We start from the raw sequence: 18428 nt of genomic DNA, 5'->3' as shown, positions 1-18428 counted from the left end.
GTATTTGATTCGTAACAACATCAAAAAAACTGTAATACCAATAACTAACAACCACAGACAATGATAATCTAAACCGTCAAATAAAATGTCTACGGCCCTTGTTCAAGCATGTTTGCGGTACTTACCAGATAAATCAGTGCCTGCAATCCACGACTGTATCCGCCTCTCCGAACGTCCTGAAAGCAATCCAGCGTTCCTGGTGTGTGGCTGAAGAGGTGAGGGACTCCCTCCTCTCAAACGGAAAAGAAGAGCAAACAATAGAGTTAGAACATACCTATCATACAGGGATGAGAGAGAGAGACAGAGAATGAGAGAGATACAGAGAATGAGAGAGAGACACAGAGAGAGAGAGACAGAGAATGAGAGAGAGACAGAGAGAGGGACATAGGGAGAGAGAGACACAGAGAGAGAGAGAGAGAGAGAGACAAAAGTAATGTACTGTATAACCATTATACCGTACCCCCTAGTATTCGTGTAATCATTGTCCCACACCCCCTATTACTCACGCTTTGGCAATACTGAAATGTTCTTTTGACATGCCAATCAAGCTGATTTGATTTGAGAGACACAGAGAGACAGAGATACACACAGAGACACAGAGAGAGACAGAGATACAGAGACACACACAGAGACACACAGAGAGAGACACAGACACAGAGAGAGAGACAGAGACACACACAGAGACACACAGAGAGAAACAGAGACACACACAGAGACACACAGAGACAGAGATACAGAGACACACAGAGAGAAACAGACACACAGAGAGAGTCAGAGACACACAGAGAGAAACAGAGACACACACAGAGACACACAGAGAGAGAGAGATACAGAGACACACACAGAGACACACAGAGAGAGACAGAGATACAGAGACACACACAGAGACACACAGAGAGAGACAGAGATACAGAGACACACACAGAGACACAGAGAGAGATAGAGATACAGAGACACACACAGAGAGAAACAGAGACACACAGAGAGAGACAGAGACACAGAGAGAAACAGAGACACACAGAGAGAGACAGAGACACAGAGAGAGAGACAGAGACACACAGAGAGACAGAGATACAGAGACACACACAGAGAAACAGAGAGACAGAGATACAGAGACACACACAGAGAAACAGAGACACACACAGAGAAACAGAGACACACAGAGAGAGACAGAGAAACAGAGAGAGACAGAGACACACAGAGAGAGACAGAGACACAGAGAGACACACAGAGAGAGACAGAGACACACAGAGAGAGACAGACACAGAGAGAGAGAGACACAGAGAGAGAGACACAGGGGCCTATTTAGTATGCGTCGATAAGGCTGCGTCTATAGCAGTGTTTCCCAAACTGTGCGCCGCGGCTTGGCTAGAGGGGCGCCGCGATCAGGGCCGCCAGCAGCGGGAAACAAGGGCAGTACAGTAGTTAACTTAAAAAAAAAAAAAAACCTCCGAGGAGAAGCAGAGGAGCGGTCACGTGACCGATCCCATCCAATGGGACTGCAGCCTGCCCGGCATTGCAACTACAGAGCCACCAGACAGAGGCAGCACCAAGGTCCAAGAGGTAGGTGTGTGTGTGTGTGTGTGTGTGTGTGTGTGTGTGTGTGTGTGTGTGTGTGTGTGTGTGTGTGTGTGTGTGTGTGTGTGTGTAAAACGGGCTGCAGGGTATGTGTGTGTGTGTGTGTGTGTGTGTGTGTGTGTGTGTGTGTGTGTGTGTGTGTGTGTGTAAAACGGGCTGCAGGGTATGTGTGTGTGTGTGTGTGTGTGTGTGTGAGAAAAAACGGGCTGCAGTGTGTGTGTGTGTGTGTGTGTGTGTGTGTGTGTGTGTGTGTGTGTGTGTGTGTGGTGTGTGAAAAACGGGCTGCAGGGTGTGTGTGTGTGTGTGTGTGTGTGTGTGTGTGTGTGTGTGTGTGTGTGTGTGTGTGTGTGTGTGTGTGTGTGTGTGTGTGTAAAACGGGCTGCAGGGTATGTGTGTGTGTGTGTGTGTGTGTGTGTGTGTGTGTGTGTGTGTGTGTGAAAAACGGGCTGCAGGGTATGTGTGTGTGTGTGTGTGTGTGTGTGTGTGCAAAACGGGCTGCAGGGTGTGTGTGTGTGTGTGTGTGTGTGTGTGTGTGTGTGTGTGTGGTGTGTGTGTGTGTGTGTGTGTGTGTGTGTGAAAAACGGGCTGCAGGGTGTGTGTGTGTGTGTGTGTGTGTGTGTGTGTGTGTGTGTGTGTGTGAGAAAAACGGGCTGCAGGGTGTGTGTGTGTGTGTGTGTGTGTGTGTGTGTGTGTGTGTGTGTGTGTGTGTGTGTGTGTGTGTGTGTGAAAAACGGGCTGCAGTGTGTGTGTGTGTGTGTGTGTGTGAAAAACGGGCTGCAGGGTGTGTGTGTGTGTGTGTGTGTGTGTGTGTGAGAAAAACGGGCTGCAGGGTGTGTGTGTGTGTGTGTGTGTGTGTGTGTGTGTGTGTGTGTGTGTGTGTGTGTGTGTGTGTGTAAAACGGGCTGCAGGGTGTGTGTGTGTGTGTGTGTGTGTGTGTGTGTGTGTGTGTGTGTGAGAAAAACGGGCTGCAGGGTGTGTGTGTGAGAGAAAAACAGGCTGCAGGGGGTGTGTGTATATATGTGTGGTGTGTATATGTGTGTGTGTGTGTGTGTGTGTGTGTATATATATATATATATATATGTGTGGTGTGTATATATGTATGTGTGGTGTATATGGGTGTGTGCGTGTGAATATATTTATCAAAGTTGCACAATGTTAATAAATAATTTATTCTCACATGTCTTTTTTTTTTTAATTTTTAAAATATTATATAATATACACACACACACACACACACACACACACACACACACACACACACACACACAGACACACACACACACACACAGACACACACACACACACACACACACACACACACACACACACACACACACACACACACACACACACACACACACACACACACACACACACACACACTGACAGCTACCAAGTGCCCCCCCCACACAGTGATACCCGCCTCCCAAGCGCGCTTGCTGTCTCCTCTGCCAGCAAAAAGCTCCTGGTAGAGCGAGCGGCAGCAAGCAAAAGCGAGCAGCAGCACCTAAGCGCTTACTATGTCCCAGGCCAGAGGAACTATAGCCGCGCTGATTACAGATGCAGGGGCTTTGTGCATCTGTGCAGCGCGGCTCAGCGACGCTGAGAGAGGGAGGCCCGGCGCGCATGCTGGAGGAGCAGCACCGGGAGACAGATGTCTCCCAGCAGCACTGCAGCCTCACACCCTCCCCCTCCCTCCCCGCAGCACACCGGCCCTCCCTCCCCGCAGCACACCGGACCTCCCCCACGTGGCACAGGCCCCCGCAGCACTGACCTCCCCCGTGCAGAGACCGGGCCGTTCAGCCATACCCTCCTCCACCCCCCGTATCTGTGTGTATTTATTTGTGTGTGTGTGTGTGTATCTGTGTGTGTGTGTGTGTGTGTGTATTTATGTGTGTGTGTGTGTATTTATTTGTGTGTGTGTGTATTTATTTGTGTGTGTGTATTTATTGTGTGTGTGTATTTATTTGTGTGTGTGTGTGTGTGTGTATTTATGTGTGTGTGTGTGTATTTAGTGTGTGTGTGTGTGTCTGTGTGCAGGGAGCTGCCTGCACGGATCTCATGCCTTTCCTCCCTCCCTGAGAGAGAGTGTGTGAGAGAGAGAGTGTCTCTGAGAGAGTGAGAGAGAGAGTATCTGTCTGAGAGAGGTAGAGTGTCTGTCTGAGAGAGTGAGAGTGTCTGTGAGAGAGAGTGTCCGTCTGTCTGTGAGAGAGAGAGAGAGAGAGAGACAGTGAGGTCAGAGAGAGAGAGAGACAGTGAGGAGAGGTCAGAGAGAGAGAGAGAGAGGTCAGAGAGAGAGTGAGGTCAGAGAGAGAGAGAGAGAGAGGTCAGAGAGAGAGAGAGAGAGGTCAGAGAGAGAGAGAGTGAGGTCAGAGAGAGAGAGAGAGAGTGAGGCCAGAGAGAGAAACAGAGAGAGAGAGGTCAGGGAGAGAGAGTGAGGTCAGAGAGAGAGAGAGTGAGGTCAGAGAGAGAGAGTGAGGTCAGAGAGAGAGAGAGTGAGGTCAGAGAGAGAGAGAGAGTGAGGTCAGAGAGAGAGAGTGAGGTCAGAGAGAGAGAGTGAGGTCAGAGAGAGAGAGTGAGGTCAGAGAGAGAGAGTGAGGTCAGAGAGAGAGAGAGAGAGTGAGGTCAGAGAGAGAGAGAGAGTGAGGTCAGAGGAGAGAGTGAGGTCAGAGTGAGAGAGAGAGTGAGGTCAGAGAGAGAGAGAGAGTGAGGTCAGAGAGAGAGAGAGTGAGGTCAGAGAGAGAGAGAGTGAGGTCAGAGAGAGAGAGAGTGAGGTCAGAGAGAGAGAGTGAGGTCAGAGAGAGAGAGAGAGTGAGGTCAGAGAGAGAGAGTGAGGTCAGAGAGAGAGAGTGAGGTCAGAGAGAGAGAGTGAGGTAAGAGAGAGAGAGTGAGGTCAGAGAGAGAGAGAGTGAGGTCAGAGAGAGAGAGAGTGAGGTCAGAGAGAGAGAGAGTGAGGTCAGAGAGAGAGAGAGTGAGGTCAAGAGAGAGAGAGAGTGAGGTCAGAGAGAGAGAGAGAGTGAGGTCAGAGAGAGAGAGAGAGTGAGGTCAGAGAGAAGAAGAAGAGTGAGGTCAGAGAGAGAGAGTGAGGTCAGAGAGAGAGAGTGAGGTCAGAGAGAGAGAGTGAGGTCAGAGAGAGAGAGTGAGGTCAGAGAGAGAGAGAGTGAGGTCAGAGAGAGAGAGTGAGGTCAGAGAGAGAGCAGAGAGTGAGGTCAGAGAGAGTGAGGTCAGAGAGAGTGAGGTCAGAGAGAGAGAGTGAGGTCAGAGAGAGAGAGGTCAGAGAGAGACAGAGAGAGAGAGTGAGTCAGAGAGAGGAGAGAGAGAGAGAGAGAGAGAGAGAGAGGTCAGAGAGAGAGAGAGAGAGAGTGAGGTCATAGAGAGAGAGAGAGAGTGAGGTCAGAGAGAGAGAGAGAGAGAGAGAGTGAGGTCTGAGAGAGTGAGGTCAGAGAGAGTGAGGTCAGAGAGAGTGAGGTCAGAGAGAGTGAGGTCAGAGAGAGAGAGAGTGAGGTCAGAGAGAGAGAGATGTCTGAGAGAGAGTGAGGTCAGAGAGAGAGAGAGTGAGGTCAGAGAGAGAGAGAGAGAGAGTGAGGTCAGAGAGAGAGAGAGTGAGGTCAGAGAGAGAGTGAGGTCAGAGAAAGAGAGAGAGTGAGGTCAGAGAGAGAGAGAGTGTGAGGTCTGAGAGAGAGTGAGGTCTGAGAGAGAGTGAGGTCAGAGAGAGAGTGAGGTCAGAGAGAGAGGGAGGTCAGAGAGAGAGTGAGGTCTGAGAGAGAGTGAGGTCAGAGAGAGAGTGAGGTCAGGAGAGAGAGGGAGGTCAGAGAGAGAGTGAGGTCAGAGAGAGAGTGAGGTCAGAGAGAGAGAGAGATGTCTGAGAGAGAGTGAGGTCAGAGAGAGAGAGAGTGAGGTCAGAGAGAGAGAGAGTGAGGTCAGAGAGAGAGTGAGGTCAGAGAAAGAGAGAGAGTGAGGTCAGAGAAAGAGAGAGAGTGAGGTCAGAGAAAGAGAGAGAGAGGTCAAGAGAAAGAGAGAGACAGAGGTCTGAGAGTGAGAGTGTGTGAGTGTCTGAGAGAGACACCAACTGCGCACTGCAACTGTTAGGTATGTATATACACCTTTGTTTTTACTTGGTGGCCGCGGTAAAAATCCTGATCGCCTTGGGGAGCCTTGAAAAAATTCTGATTGCCTTGGGGAGCCTTGAACCGAAAAAGTTTGGGAACCACTGGTCTATAGTATTTCAGAAGGAGGGAAGGCACACACGCTGCAATACACTTGCTGAAGCCTGAGCTTTTTTATGGCTTTGCAGGGTATGCAGCGGGTGCGATTGGGGCGTGGCAATACATATTTGGAGGCGTGGCAATAACGTTCCGGCGGCGGACGTCACTTCCCTACCTCACATCCGGATCCACCGGCATTTTTTCAGATGCAGCATCTGAAGCTGCAGACAAGAAGAAAAATGCACACAATGCGCACCAGAGATTAAAATATAGTAAATTATTTATTAATAAAACAAGAAATAACCGAGGGGGATCCAACCCCACCTCAGTACTTTCTTCTCGTTGCTATTGCCACACTATACGTCCTGACGCCGGAAGGGAAGTTGGTACGCGACCAAGACGAGACGCCGGAATTACAGTGGAACCACAACATACCACAGATTGCCGGAGGACCAGACTGCGAGGGGCGCAGTTTATCGAGTTTCCCGGTCATCGTCCAAAGTCTGGAGCTGCGGATTGACCACCGGATTACCACGGAGCCCGAGCTTGTCTCACACAAAGCTTTTACCAAACGGATGTTTGTGAGTTTGCTATTTTTATCTTGTCCAGGAAATGAAATTGTTAAACCGAATTTACACATGGAGCGGGCGCTTTCTCTTCTTTTTTTTGTTTAGATATCTGTCGAGGAGGTGGTTGTTTTCCTGAAGAGAGCTGCCAGGGCTCCAGAGGACGCCCGAATTGGATCCTTTTATGATTGAGTTATAACATAGCTATTAGAGCTAGGTTTCTGGACTTTTATTGTGTTTAGGCATAGTGTTTATTATTATTTTATTACAGCTACTTTTTAGTAATTGCACTGTTATTAATTCTGACCACTAATTCTCACTGCCATTATAATCTCTCTCTAGCCACAACCAAATTGCTATATCAGCTTTATTATTTATTGGTTATACCAGGGGAGCATAAACTTTTGCAGCTCGCCCCCCTGCCTTCCCTCTGCTGGTGCTCGCGCCACCCCCCTTACCTTGATGCGGCGTCACGTGACCTGCAGCGGCATTTGACGAGGGTGACGTCACATGACCCCGCGGCGTAATTTAACATACTGTGCTATATGTATGCACACACAGCTGTCTCTTACACATACAAATACTGTTTTTCCATCCATATACACAAAAAAGGACCACAAAGTATCCACACACACTTTTAGTTGTGCTACAAACTCTCACATTTCCACACCCACTCACACCATTTATATCCACTCCCACTCCACACACACCTTTTGTAAAGCACTGTATATACTGTGGGCTCTCCATTCATTTTCATTCACACTGATACACATACACACTCTTTCATCACTTGCTTTCAGGAACCTTTTGACACCTCTAGGCATAAAACACATCCAGGAAGGACCAGCACAGATAACATTCCAAGAGACACTGTTTTTTTTTTTTTTTCAACCAAAAGTTTTTTTATTTTTGTTGAGTGCATGGTACAATAATCACATTTTCTTCCAACCCATTGTCTTATACAAATGTATCCACAACAACTCATATTATAATTATACTCACAAAAGACATACTGGGGATACGAACAGACCAACAAGACGTACCGACATACTACACCAGGGGGGGGGGGGGAGGTAGGAAGGGGGGGGGGCGGGGAGGGGGTTGCCATCGAACGATTCCAGTTCAGCTGGGCTCCACCTAGGGGTTGTGGTTCTCGCTGCTTCCCGGACTTCTTGAGCTTATAGGACAGCTGATCCGCAAGATCTCATAGTGACTGCTGTCGTAGCGTTGGTTGCTGAACTCTTCTGGAGTATCTTGGCCCTTATCTATCCTTTTCTCTGCCCCTTTTATTTATCTCTTTGTTTTGATAAGCGTCTATGTCTCCCTGTCTTCTACACTTCATCCAAGGAGAACGCGTCTACAACTATTAAAGCAGTATATTGGAGGCGTTGACCCCAGGGATATCGTTCCGAGCTAGCCATGGTGAACAGACTTTGAGAAAATTTGTGCCGGTGTCGTTAACCAGACTTGTTAACTGTTCCATCCGGCAAACGTGCCAAATTCGATTTCTGATTTTTGGGATGTTTGGTATGTCCGGTTGCTTCCACAATGCTGCGAGTTCGCACCTCAGGGCGGTTGCAAAATGTGCAATTAATTTGTGCTCCAACCTGTTTAGACCCTGAGTGCGTCTGGCCAGCAGAAACAACCAGGGGTCCAAAGGGATCGTGCGGTCGAGAATTCTCTGAAGCCAATTTCTGATCTCCTCCCAGATTGGGAGTACCTTGGTGCAGCCCCACAGCATGTGTAGCAAGTCTGCCTGCTCCCCACATTGTTTGGGGCACAATGGGGGGTAACCTCTGACAAACTTTGATAATCGTGTCGGAGTCAGATACCACCTCATTAGGACTTTATACGCGTTCTCCTTTAATGTCGTGCAAATCGAGCTTTTAGCTGCCGCCAAGCTCATTTGATCCCAGTCTTTGTCCTCTAATGTGTCTCCTAGGTCTCTTTCCCACCTGTTTCTATATTTTAATGTCACGTCAGCGTCAGGAGTCGGACAGACCACCGCTTTATACATTGTAGAGATAAGTCCCTTGGTTCCTGATCCAACGGAACAGAGCTGCTCAAAATTAGTGCGTTTAGCGAGGGTGGGAAATTTGTCATAGAAAGCTCTTAGCTGGAGGTATCTAAAGAATTCTGAATTTGGAATTGACATTTCAGACTTAATTTGTTCAAACGATTTAATCGATATTCTACCCTCCAGGTGTCGAAGGCGAGTATAACCCTTCTGTGTCCATGTAATAATCTCATATCCTGCATCGGGAAGATCCAATCACTGAAAATGAATCTCCTACCCAGGATACTATACCTATTTCAGACTCTTCCGGTCCCAATAAATAGGGACGAGATCCTTCGGTTACAGTCCGCAATGGTGAAATTTATCTGGGGTAATAAAACCCCCCGTATCAAAACTAGCATACTAATTCGACCCACTACGAAAGGAGGACTAGCGGTACCTTGCCTGTTGTCGTACTATAGAGCGGCCCAATTAACCCAAATCATCCAGTGGCATACCCACCCTGTCCAGAGGCGATGGGTAGCGCTGGAGGCGGCCTGCTGTGCCCCGGTGGCATTGCAGGACCTGATATGGCTTCCAAACAAGGTCCGCAAGGACTTCACAAACCCGCTCCCCGCGGTAGTCAGCTCTTTAGCAGTCTGGGACAAAAGCAAATATAAGCACGTCTTGATGAGACAACACTCCTTGATGACCCCAATTTTGGGAAACCCTGATTTCGCTCCGGGCCTGCAGAAGAGACACTGTTTTTAAGTATACCTTTTGCTTGCTTCATTCATTGTAATATCGCCGGAAGAAGAGATCAGTGTATCTCGAAAGCTCGCACAAATAAAAGCATTTCGTTAGCCACAGAACGGTATCATCTACTGCTGCGGCCGAGTTTATTTGAGCATTTGCCCGGTCTCGGCCGCAGCAGTAACCAGGCGAACGCCGGGATGTGCCTGGCGCGCGCCGAAGCCACGGAGGAGCGCCCTCCGATCGGGGCTTTCTCCCTCCGCTCGCCGGGTCCCCCGGAACCCCCTGCCGCCGTCCCCCACATCGCGGGACACCAGGGCTCCCTCGGGGAGCCCTGGACGCGCGTGCAGGGGGCGCAGGCTCCCGATGACGCGTGACCGCGCGTCATCGCCGAGGGCATCCCCAGGCTTGCGGAGCTAGCCGCACTCAAATAAAATGTGCCGCCTCTGTATTTATTTTTTGATTATTGAAGCTCGGCTAACACGGTACTAATACCTCTATATATATATATATATTGCGCGCGCGCACACACATATAACGTTTTATCCAACTTTTTCATTTATCATTTGTAGAGAAAATGAACAATGTTGCCAGAAGTGCTATTTTTCAAAATGTAACATCTCTACTAATTAGTGTAAAATGATACTTCATATAAAGCAGGTTATGGGACCCAGTATAAAATGACCTTCGTGTTTCTTATCACATCCCAGTATATGGATACTTTCTATTATCACATGCTGCTAACATGTGACAGGGCTCAGAGTCTGAGCCCAGAATGTGACATACTGAACATTCTCATTCTAAATTTCAAAAAATATTGTGTTGATTTCTGACCTGACTGCCGTGGTTACAGCTCAACCACTCTGTTCTACTGTATGTCACCACTTTCTGCCACAACCAGCTGACGGTGGATCTGCAAGGAGTGGATCTGCAAGGATGCTCATTGGCATCACATCTGTGGCTTGGTTGATGTATAATTTCTCCAGCTTTTTATTGTATTGTTTTTAAATAGATTATATTTATTTAGTTGAATAGATATTTATTTAGTTTAATAGATATTTATTTAGTTTAATAGATTATATTTCTAAGTTTAATAAGTTATATTTCTTAGTTTAATAAGTTATATTTCTTAGTTTAATAAATTATATTTCTTAGTTTAATAAGTTATATTTCTTAGTTTAATAAATTATATTTCTTAGTTTAATAAATTATATTTCTTAGTTTAATAAGTTATATTTGTTAGTTTAATAAATTATATTTCTTAGTTTAATAAATTATATTTGTTAGTTAATAGATTATATTTGTTAGCACAGTAGATTATATTTACTAGTATTTAAGTCTCCCCCTCAGTGTCCCATTAGGACCCGTGCGCATATTTCACATCTTTTCGGAGTCGCTTATTTTTTAGACCCTCGGAGCCGAAACCTAAAGGGGTCAGCTAAGAAAGTTCAGATCAAGAGGAGCCGCACAGCTTAAAGACAGAACATTTCCAAGTGAGATGGAGACAATTTGGGTAAGATCTGATTAAAGGACAACCTTTGAGGAAGGAAAGGGTGACGGGGGAGTCTAAGAGCGGGGTGAGAGAGCAAGGTGGTGTGTCAGATTGGGGCAGAGCAAGAGAACGCAAAAATGATGGGGATTTGCTGCACACCAAAAAAAAAACAATAAGTAGTGATACTTTTACCGGTGCCCCTTAGTCTCAGGGAAGACCGGCATTTCGTCCATTGGATACAATATGATTGATGAGAAAGGGCACACGGATTTGAATAAAAAAAGATAATTTATTGTGCCACAGACTACAATGTTTCGGCTGCTGGCCTTTCTTTGCTGGATTTAGTGGGTTTAGCCACTTTACCTGAGAAAGACCAGCAGGCCGAAATGTTGTTGTCTATGGCAGTGCAAGAGAAAACAGGTTGGGGGGGGTGGGTTCTCGCAAAGTCGCCGACCCATGGGTGAGTGTCTCCGGTGGAAACTAGTCCTGGACCCCGGGAAAGCTGTCTGTGGCCCATACAAGCTGAGTAACATGTAGAAAGGACACATGTATGTTCAGAATGAGTTAGCATGGTATTTTGAGAGGCATCATAGCAGGTCAGTGCATGTCAGTGCAGAGCACTGCAAGGTCAGTCAATATGAGGAAGGGTCCGATGGAGGAGTTGGAGGGTCCCAGAATATCTCTTAAAGCAGGGGTGCGCAAATCGAGGGGCACGACATTTTCTTGGGAGGAGGGGCTCGGCGCTTACAGAGGCCCCTCGCTCTTCCCCACAGCATTTAAATTAAATGCCGGAGATCGCGCGCAAGGCCTCTGTAAGTTCCCTTTCCTTGTCTCCGGCGGCTTCTGGCGACAGCAACGTGGCGTCACATGATATGGCATTGCCATAGCAACGTGATATCACATGACGTCGTTACATCAGAACGTCGGAGACAAGGTGGGGAAGGTGGAGGGGGGAGCAGGGGGAAAAGGTTGTGCAACCCTGTCTTAAAGCATTGTCCTGCATACAGATCAGAGGCCAAGAATGGATATGGATATCCGATGTGAAGCCGGAAATAAGACAGAAAAGACCGTTTCGGGGGAAGAAGGTGAGTGATGAAATAGCCGTCACTGTGTAACTCTTCCAATTACCTGCAACTTCATGCAGAGAAATAGCAACGCTTGTTTTTAACGTGCTAAGCGCCTAATGGGGAATTCAACTGCTGAGAGGTTAAGGGAGTTACTCACCAAACTCAGCGACGTTTCTGTGTCTCTGTGATAACTCCCCCAGGACATGCCTGGAAACCAGAGGTAACTCAATGTATTTTTGATAAATAGAAACATGACCTTCTGGGGAGGGGTATATAATGGGTACTGGGCCTGGTGAGGTGGGTATAACGGGTACTGGGCCTTGGGAGGGTTGTATAACTGGGTACTGGGCCTGGGGAGGTGGGTATAACGGGTATTTGCCCTGTGGAGGGCGGTATAACGTGGTATTGGGGATGGGGTATAAGTGGCACAGGAGCTCTTGCGATACAGAGTATCACTGTCCCTGGTTACAAACACGTCATGTCTCCTGCAGATCAGGACACGCACGAAGGTGGTGCCCTTTGTGCCACCAGACGACGAGGCGGGCTACGAGGCGGACGACGAGGCATACGACAAAGCGGGCGTCAAGTGGAACAATGAGGTGGGCTACAAGGCGGCCGATGACGCAGACGTGGTGTACGATGACCATGGAGCATACGACAGGTGTGGCCGGATCTGCTGCTTCACCTTTTTTAGGCGGAGAAGACCCCGGGAGCAGGTAGGAGAATACGAGAGGTGCGGACAGATCTGCTGCTTCACCTTTTTTAGGCGGAGAAGAAGCCAGGAGCAGGTAGCAGAGGAGCCAGGGCGTAGATACAGGGGTTTTCTAGGGGCCCTGAGAAGTTGGTTTGACCGCAGGAGAGGCAGATAAGATCAGGAAGGCTGCGGGAGGGGCAGGTAGTAGAGGGAGATAGGGATATTGGGCGTGAGAGGGAGAGAGAGAACAAGGAGCAGGGCCGGAGCACGGGTTTCATGCGCCCGAGGCGAAACTTAAAATTTGTGCCCCAGTTGTATAAAAAATAATAAGATAAATAAAATAATAAAATAAACAGTGGCGTAGCTATCGGGGCTGCAGGGGGTGCGACCGCACCCCAGCGCGACACAAAATAAAAATAAAAGGGCGCCAAAATACTGGATAAAAAAAAGAATAATTTAAAAAAAAAGATAAATAAATTAGAAATAATAAGAGGAAAAAATAATAATGATTATTAATGCGCCCCTAGGACCTCTGCGCGCTAGGCGACCGCCTAATGGACGGCCGGCCCTGCGAGGTATGCGGGAGGAAAAGGGGCGAATGGGATAGATATGCAGGGGGATGGGGGAGCAGGTGAGTTATACACAGGGGCACAAGGGCCCCATCACCCGCATCTCTATATACTGAGTGTGCCCCTGTGTATAACAACGCTGATCTGTGCTGCTCCATCTGATCTCACTGCGCAGTGATCCAGGGACCATCCGATCGCCATTTAATGGGGTCAGGAAGGAATTTTTTTCCCCCATTGCACAGCAGGGGTTATGTTTCGCCTTCCTCTGGATCACAGCAACAAACTGCCCTTTGTGCATGAATTATCAGTGAGATCTTTATACACCCTGCATTGGTCTTCACCCCTTCGCTGCCGGAGGGGCCTGCAGTGCATTGCTCTGCGTGTTACTATATCGCTCCGCAATGTGCTGCAGGCCCCTCCCAGCAAAGAGATTAATTATTTAAATAAAATACTCTCTTTAATCAAACCTATGTGTAGTGTCTTTTCTATCCGTTGTATCTATTGCTAACAGCTCAGTGATTCTTCCCCAGGACGCTGCACTAGTGTCACGCTGCCAAGCCCGGGTGTGAGGGAGATTTATAGGGTCACATATACACTTCTGCCAAAACACGAGTGCAAACAGGAAGCCCCTCTGATCTCATATCTTTTATTACACAAAACGGTATCTAAAAAGGTAAAAAGAACATACATGGGATTCTGCTACAAATATCTCTCTAATTACAAACCAATTAGCAAATCATTCAGATTAGAGTCGAGCGAAAAGAAAGGGTTAAGTATCTCAGGTACAGTATATGCAGTGTAGGCTGTGTTGCAGCATTACATGCAGGGGACAACGTTTAGGGGATATAAGTAATGCTGATCTCAGAGCTGACCGGCTGACCTGCTCTACTGGCTGAACGGCTGACCTGCTCTTCTGGCTGACCGGCTGACCTGCTCTACTGGCTGACCGGCTTCTCTTCTTTCAGCTAAATGACCTGAATTGTGGCCCCTGTATCTCCCAATTAAACGTTTTATTGGCATATTCTTGTTTGACTCGTTCTATACAGACATTTTTTATATATTCATTGTGGGATTTGATAACATCTGTCAGATCTCTCAGAATATCACATTCTGTACGTTTGTGTTGAAGATTTTTCCATTCTCAATTTACTTAATATTAGTTTTTGGCATCAATTATTTATATCGAGTCCAAAATACCTTTATACAGAATGCTGTTCCCTTTAGCCCACAAATGCTGCTTCATTAAAGCCCATGGGTGGCACTCTATGCATTCTCAAACTTTTAGGCAACATCCCTAATTTCCAAAAGTGGGATTAAATCTGTGCATATTTAAATGGTTAATTTTCTTACTCAGACTACTAAATCCCTCCCCAAATATATCCGTTTCACATAAAAGTGTGTGCGCTTCTCCTTCCGCCTAACTGGCACGTCGTCCTTACGGGCGCCACTCCGTGTAACTCCACGCTGCCCTCCAGTGGCAAAAGAAATAAGATACATTTACTGTACTCGTCTGGCAGCTGATCCCATATAAGGTGGGTAACTCTGTATTAGGGGTCTTGGTAGACTATATTTTATACTTATGTCGGATAGATGAGGAATTAATATTCCTAACGGGTTATTGTGAGAGGCCTTAGATCTTATCCTATATGCACGCAGCCCTCGCCTCTCTGACCTTGAACACATACTTCAATCTGATTTTTTGAGACTTGAAACTGGATTTCCTAAAACAAACTGATTTTAAACACTGACAAGACTGTAACAATGGTATTTGGGACCAGAGCTAAATTGCTAACGCTTCCAATGACAGAGCTTCAGATAAAAACCAACTCTAATACCATCCTAGCCCCTGTTACTGGTTTGAAATATCTGGGCATATAGTTCAACTCCCATTTAACATTTGGGTTGCACATTGATACCCTGACATCCAAATCCTATGCCAAACTTGGTGTACTTTATAGCAGGGGTGGGGAACCTTTTTTCTGCCAAGGGCCATTTGGATATTTATAACATCATTCGCGGGCCATACAAAATGATCAACTTAAAAATTAGCCTGCTATATTTGGTCAAACATTCAATTAACTGGAACTGCTTCTCTTTGGTGAGGCGTGTGATGTTAGCTGGTATTGATGATGTTGCAACTCGCAACTGGTTTTCCAGGTTTGGATGACTGACTGACTGACACTTGTGTGACTGACTGACTGACTGACACTTGTGTGACTGACTGGCACTTGTGTGACTGACTGACTGACAGACTGACTGACACTTGGGTGACTGACTGACTGACACTTGGGTGACTGACTGACTGACACGAGTGACTGACTGACTGACACTTGTGTGACTGACTGACTGACACTTGTGTGACTGACTGACTGACACTTGAGTGACTGATTGACTGGCACTTGTGTGACTGACTGACACTTGTGTGACTGACTGACTGACACTTGGGTGACTGACTGACTGACACTTGTGTGACTGACTGACTGACACTTGGGTGACTGACTGCCACTTGGGTGACTGACTGACACTTGTGTGACTGACTGACTGACTGACACTTGGGTGACTGACTGACTGACACTTGTGTGACTGACTGACTGACTGACTGACACTTGTGTGACTGATTGACTGACACTTGGGTGACTGACTGACACTTGGGTGACTGACTGACCCTTGTGTGACTGACTGACTGACTGACACTTGGGTGACTGACTGATTGACACTTGGGTGACTGACTGACACTTGGGTGGTGGGTGACTACTGTATGACTGATTGTGGGTTGGTGTCTGTATTCTCTCACACACACAAATCGGAGCAGGGGGGGTGGGAAATCACACACTCTCAGACCCTCTCACTCATACACACTCTCTCACTCACTTTCAGACACTCTCTAAACAAGAATGACAATCAGCTGCAAGAAGTGGCAATTTGAGATGCATGAGGGACGGTCTGACAGCTTAGATCACACTGAGTCATTTTATGGGGCACAGATCATTGGGGGGGGGTGGTGTCTGCAAAAGTTAATCATACAACATGTATTGAAGTCAAGGAGACCAATGATGCTGGGATTAGGCATCAGGCCTGGTGGTGTCCCATGGCCCTCCTGCCCTTCCCCTGTCAGGGCCCTGCATAGCTCCCTCTCCTCTTACACTGCGGCACTGCGGAGCAGGTGCTCTCCTCCGTAGCTGCTGCCCGGTGTGGGGAGGAGGAGAGACGGTAGTGAGGTGTTTCTCCCTCCGCAGACTCGTTCTTCTATCCCCCAAGCCTCTTATACCCCCTCCCCCCCATCCCCCAAGCCCCACTCCTCTTATACCCTGTCCCCCCCGGAGCGCTGCTTACCTGAGCCGCTCTGGTGATACTCAGGTCCTTCATCACCTCAGGCGGCTGCTGCCACACACAGATAGTGACACACACACACAGTAACACACACAGTGACAGTGACACACACACACACACAGAGACAGTGAGACACACAGAGACAGTGAGACACACACACACAGACAGTGACACACACACACACACGCAGTGACACACACACAGTGACACACAGTGACACACACACAATAAGCCCACCTCTGCAAACACACTCAAAAATAAGGCCTTTCCCCCCTTGGGGTGGGTAAGGTGTCTGGGAGGGGCTATAAGGGGGCATGTGGGTTACCTGGGGCCCGTGGATGGGCTGCTGGAGCTGCATAGGTAGCCAGTGCAGATGAGACTGGCAGGGGCGGAGCCTAAAGGGAGGGACACAGGGGCGGAGCCTAAGGAGCCCGGCATTACTGGAGGAGAGAAGGGAGGGGGGCAGTGCTGAGGGAAGGGGAGGCCCGGCATTACTGGAGGAGAGAAGGGAGGGGGGCAGTGCTGAGGGAAGGGGAGGCCCGGCATGACTGGAGGAGAGAAGGGAGGGGGGCAGTGCTGAGGGAAGGGGAGGCCCGGCATTACTGGAGGAGAGAAGGGAGGGGGGCAGTGCTGAGGGAAGTGGAGGGCCCAGCATTACTGGAGGAGAGAAGGGAGGGGGGCAGTGCCGAGGGAAGGGGAGGCCCAGCATTACTGGAGGAGAGAAGGGAGGGGGCAGTGCTGAGGGAAGGGGAGGGCCCGGCATTACTGGAGGAGAGAAGGGAGGGGGGCAGTGCTGAGGGAAGGGGAGGCCCGGCATTACTGGGGGAGAGAAGGGAGGGGGGCAGTGCTGAGGGAAGGGGAGGCCCGGCATTACTGGAGGGGGGCAGTGCTGAGGGAAGGGGAGGCCCGGCATTACTGGAGGAGAGAAGGGAGAGGTGCAGTGCTGAGGGAAGGGGAGGCCCGGCATTACTGGAGGAGAGAAGGGAGGGGGGCAGTGCTGAGGGAAGGGGAGGCCCGGCATTACTGGAGGAGAGAAGGGAGGGGGGCAGTGCTGAGGGAAGGGGAGGCCCGGCATTACTGGAGGAGAGAAGGGAGGGGGGCGGTGCTGAGGGAAGAGGAGGCCCGGCAATACTGGAGGAGAGAAGGGAGGGGGGCAGTGCTGAGGGAAGGGGAGGCCCGGCATTACTGGAGGAGAGAAGGGAGGGGGGCAGTGCTGAGGGAAGGGGAGGCCCGGCATTACTGGAGGAGAGAAGGGAGGGGGGCAGTGCTGAGGGAAGGGGAGGCCCGGCATTACTGGAGGAGAGAAGGGAGGGGGGCAGTGCTGAGGGAAGGGGAGGCCCGGCATTACTGGAGGAGAGAAGGGAGGGGGGCAGTGCTGAGGGAAGGGGAGGCCCGGCTTGCACCCTACACTTGCTCCATGTATGAATAGGTGGGCCAAAAAACAAATCTTGGCAGAGTGACAGCACGGGCAGCCAATCAGGAGAGGGGGAGTTTTTTTTGTTTAAACCATTCTTGCAGGCTTGCTTCCCGGGGGCCGGACCAAATGATTTTCGCGGGCCGGACGTTCCCCACCCCTGCTTTATAGGAACAAATACTCCCTAAGGCCCTCATGCAGTATATAGAATAAGGGGAGTAAACCCCATGATGTTCGGTGCTCTAAAAAGTGTATATGTAGATATGGGTCAAATGCTGCACCTTGGTATACTTTGAAACTTGGTGGAAAAAAGAAAGAAAGTGATCCCACTGCAATCAATATATGAAGCGTTGAATATATAATTGAAGCAACAATTATGCAGACTTATAAACCTTAGGGGGGGGGGGCCGTTGTGCAGGGGTTCGTAAGGAGACAGGATGAGAAGCTTTGTTTAGAAACTCCTCTCCTGTACTCACGTATAAGCCAACCGATGCCTGCTGCCCTTATCCCGCCTGGTGTCTTCACTGCTTGCTCCGTTGAACTCCCGGCATTACTCCACGTGTGCGGCGCCTCCGAATGACGTCATCGCCGTCGCCAGCCTGGTGAGTCCGGGAAGATTACACAGGACGCATCACGAATGCCGGCTAACCCCGTGACTGCAAGGGGAGGGGGTATCGTGGCGTCTGCTCCGTAGTGCAGGGGATCCTTAGCGCGCCCCAGCCGTGAGGGTAGAATCAGCAAAATTGAAGAAAACTTCGGCGGTC

This window comes from Ascaphus truei, unplaced genomic scaffold (assembly GCF_040206685.1).
Source record: "Ascaphus truei isolate aAscTru1 unplaced genomic scaffold, aAscTru1.hap1 HAP1_SCAFFOLD_1561, whole genome shotgun sequence".
Taxonomy (NCBI): domain Eukaryota; kingdom Metazoa; phylum Chordata; class Amphibia; order Anura; family Ascaphidae; genus Ascaphus; species Ascaphus truei.
The sequence above is the reverse complement of the archived record's forward strand: the minus strand, read 5'-3'. Positions refer to the sequence as shown.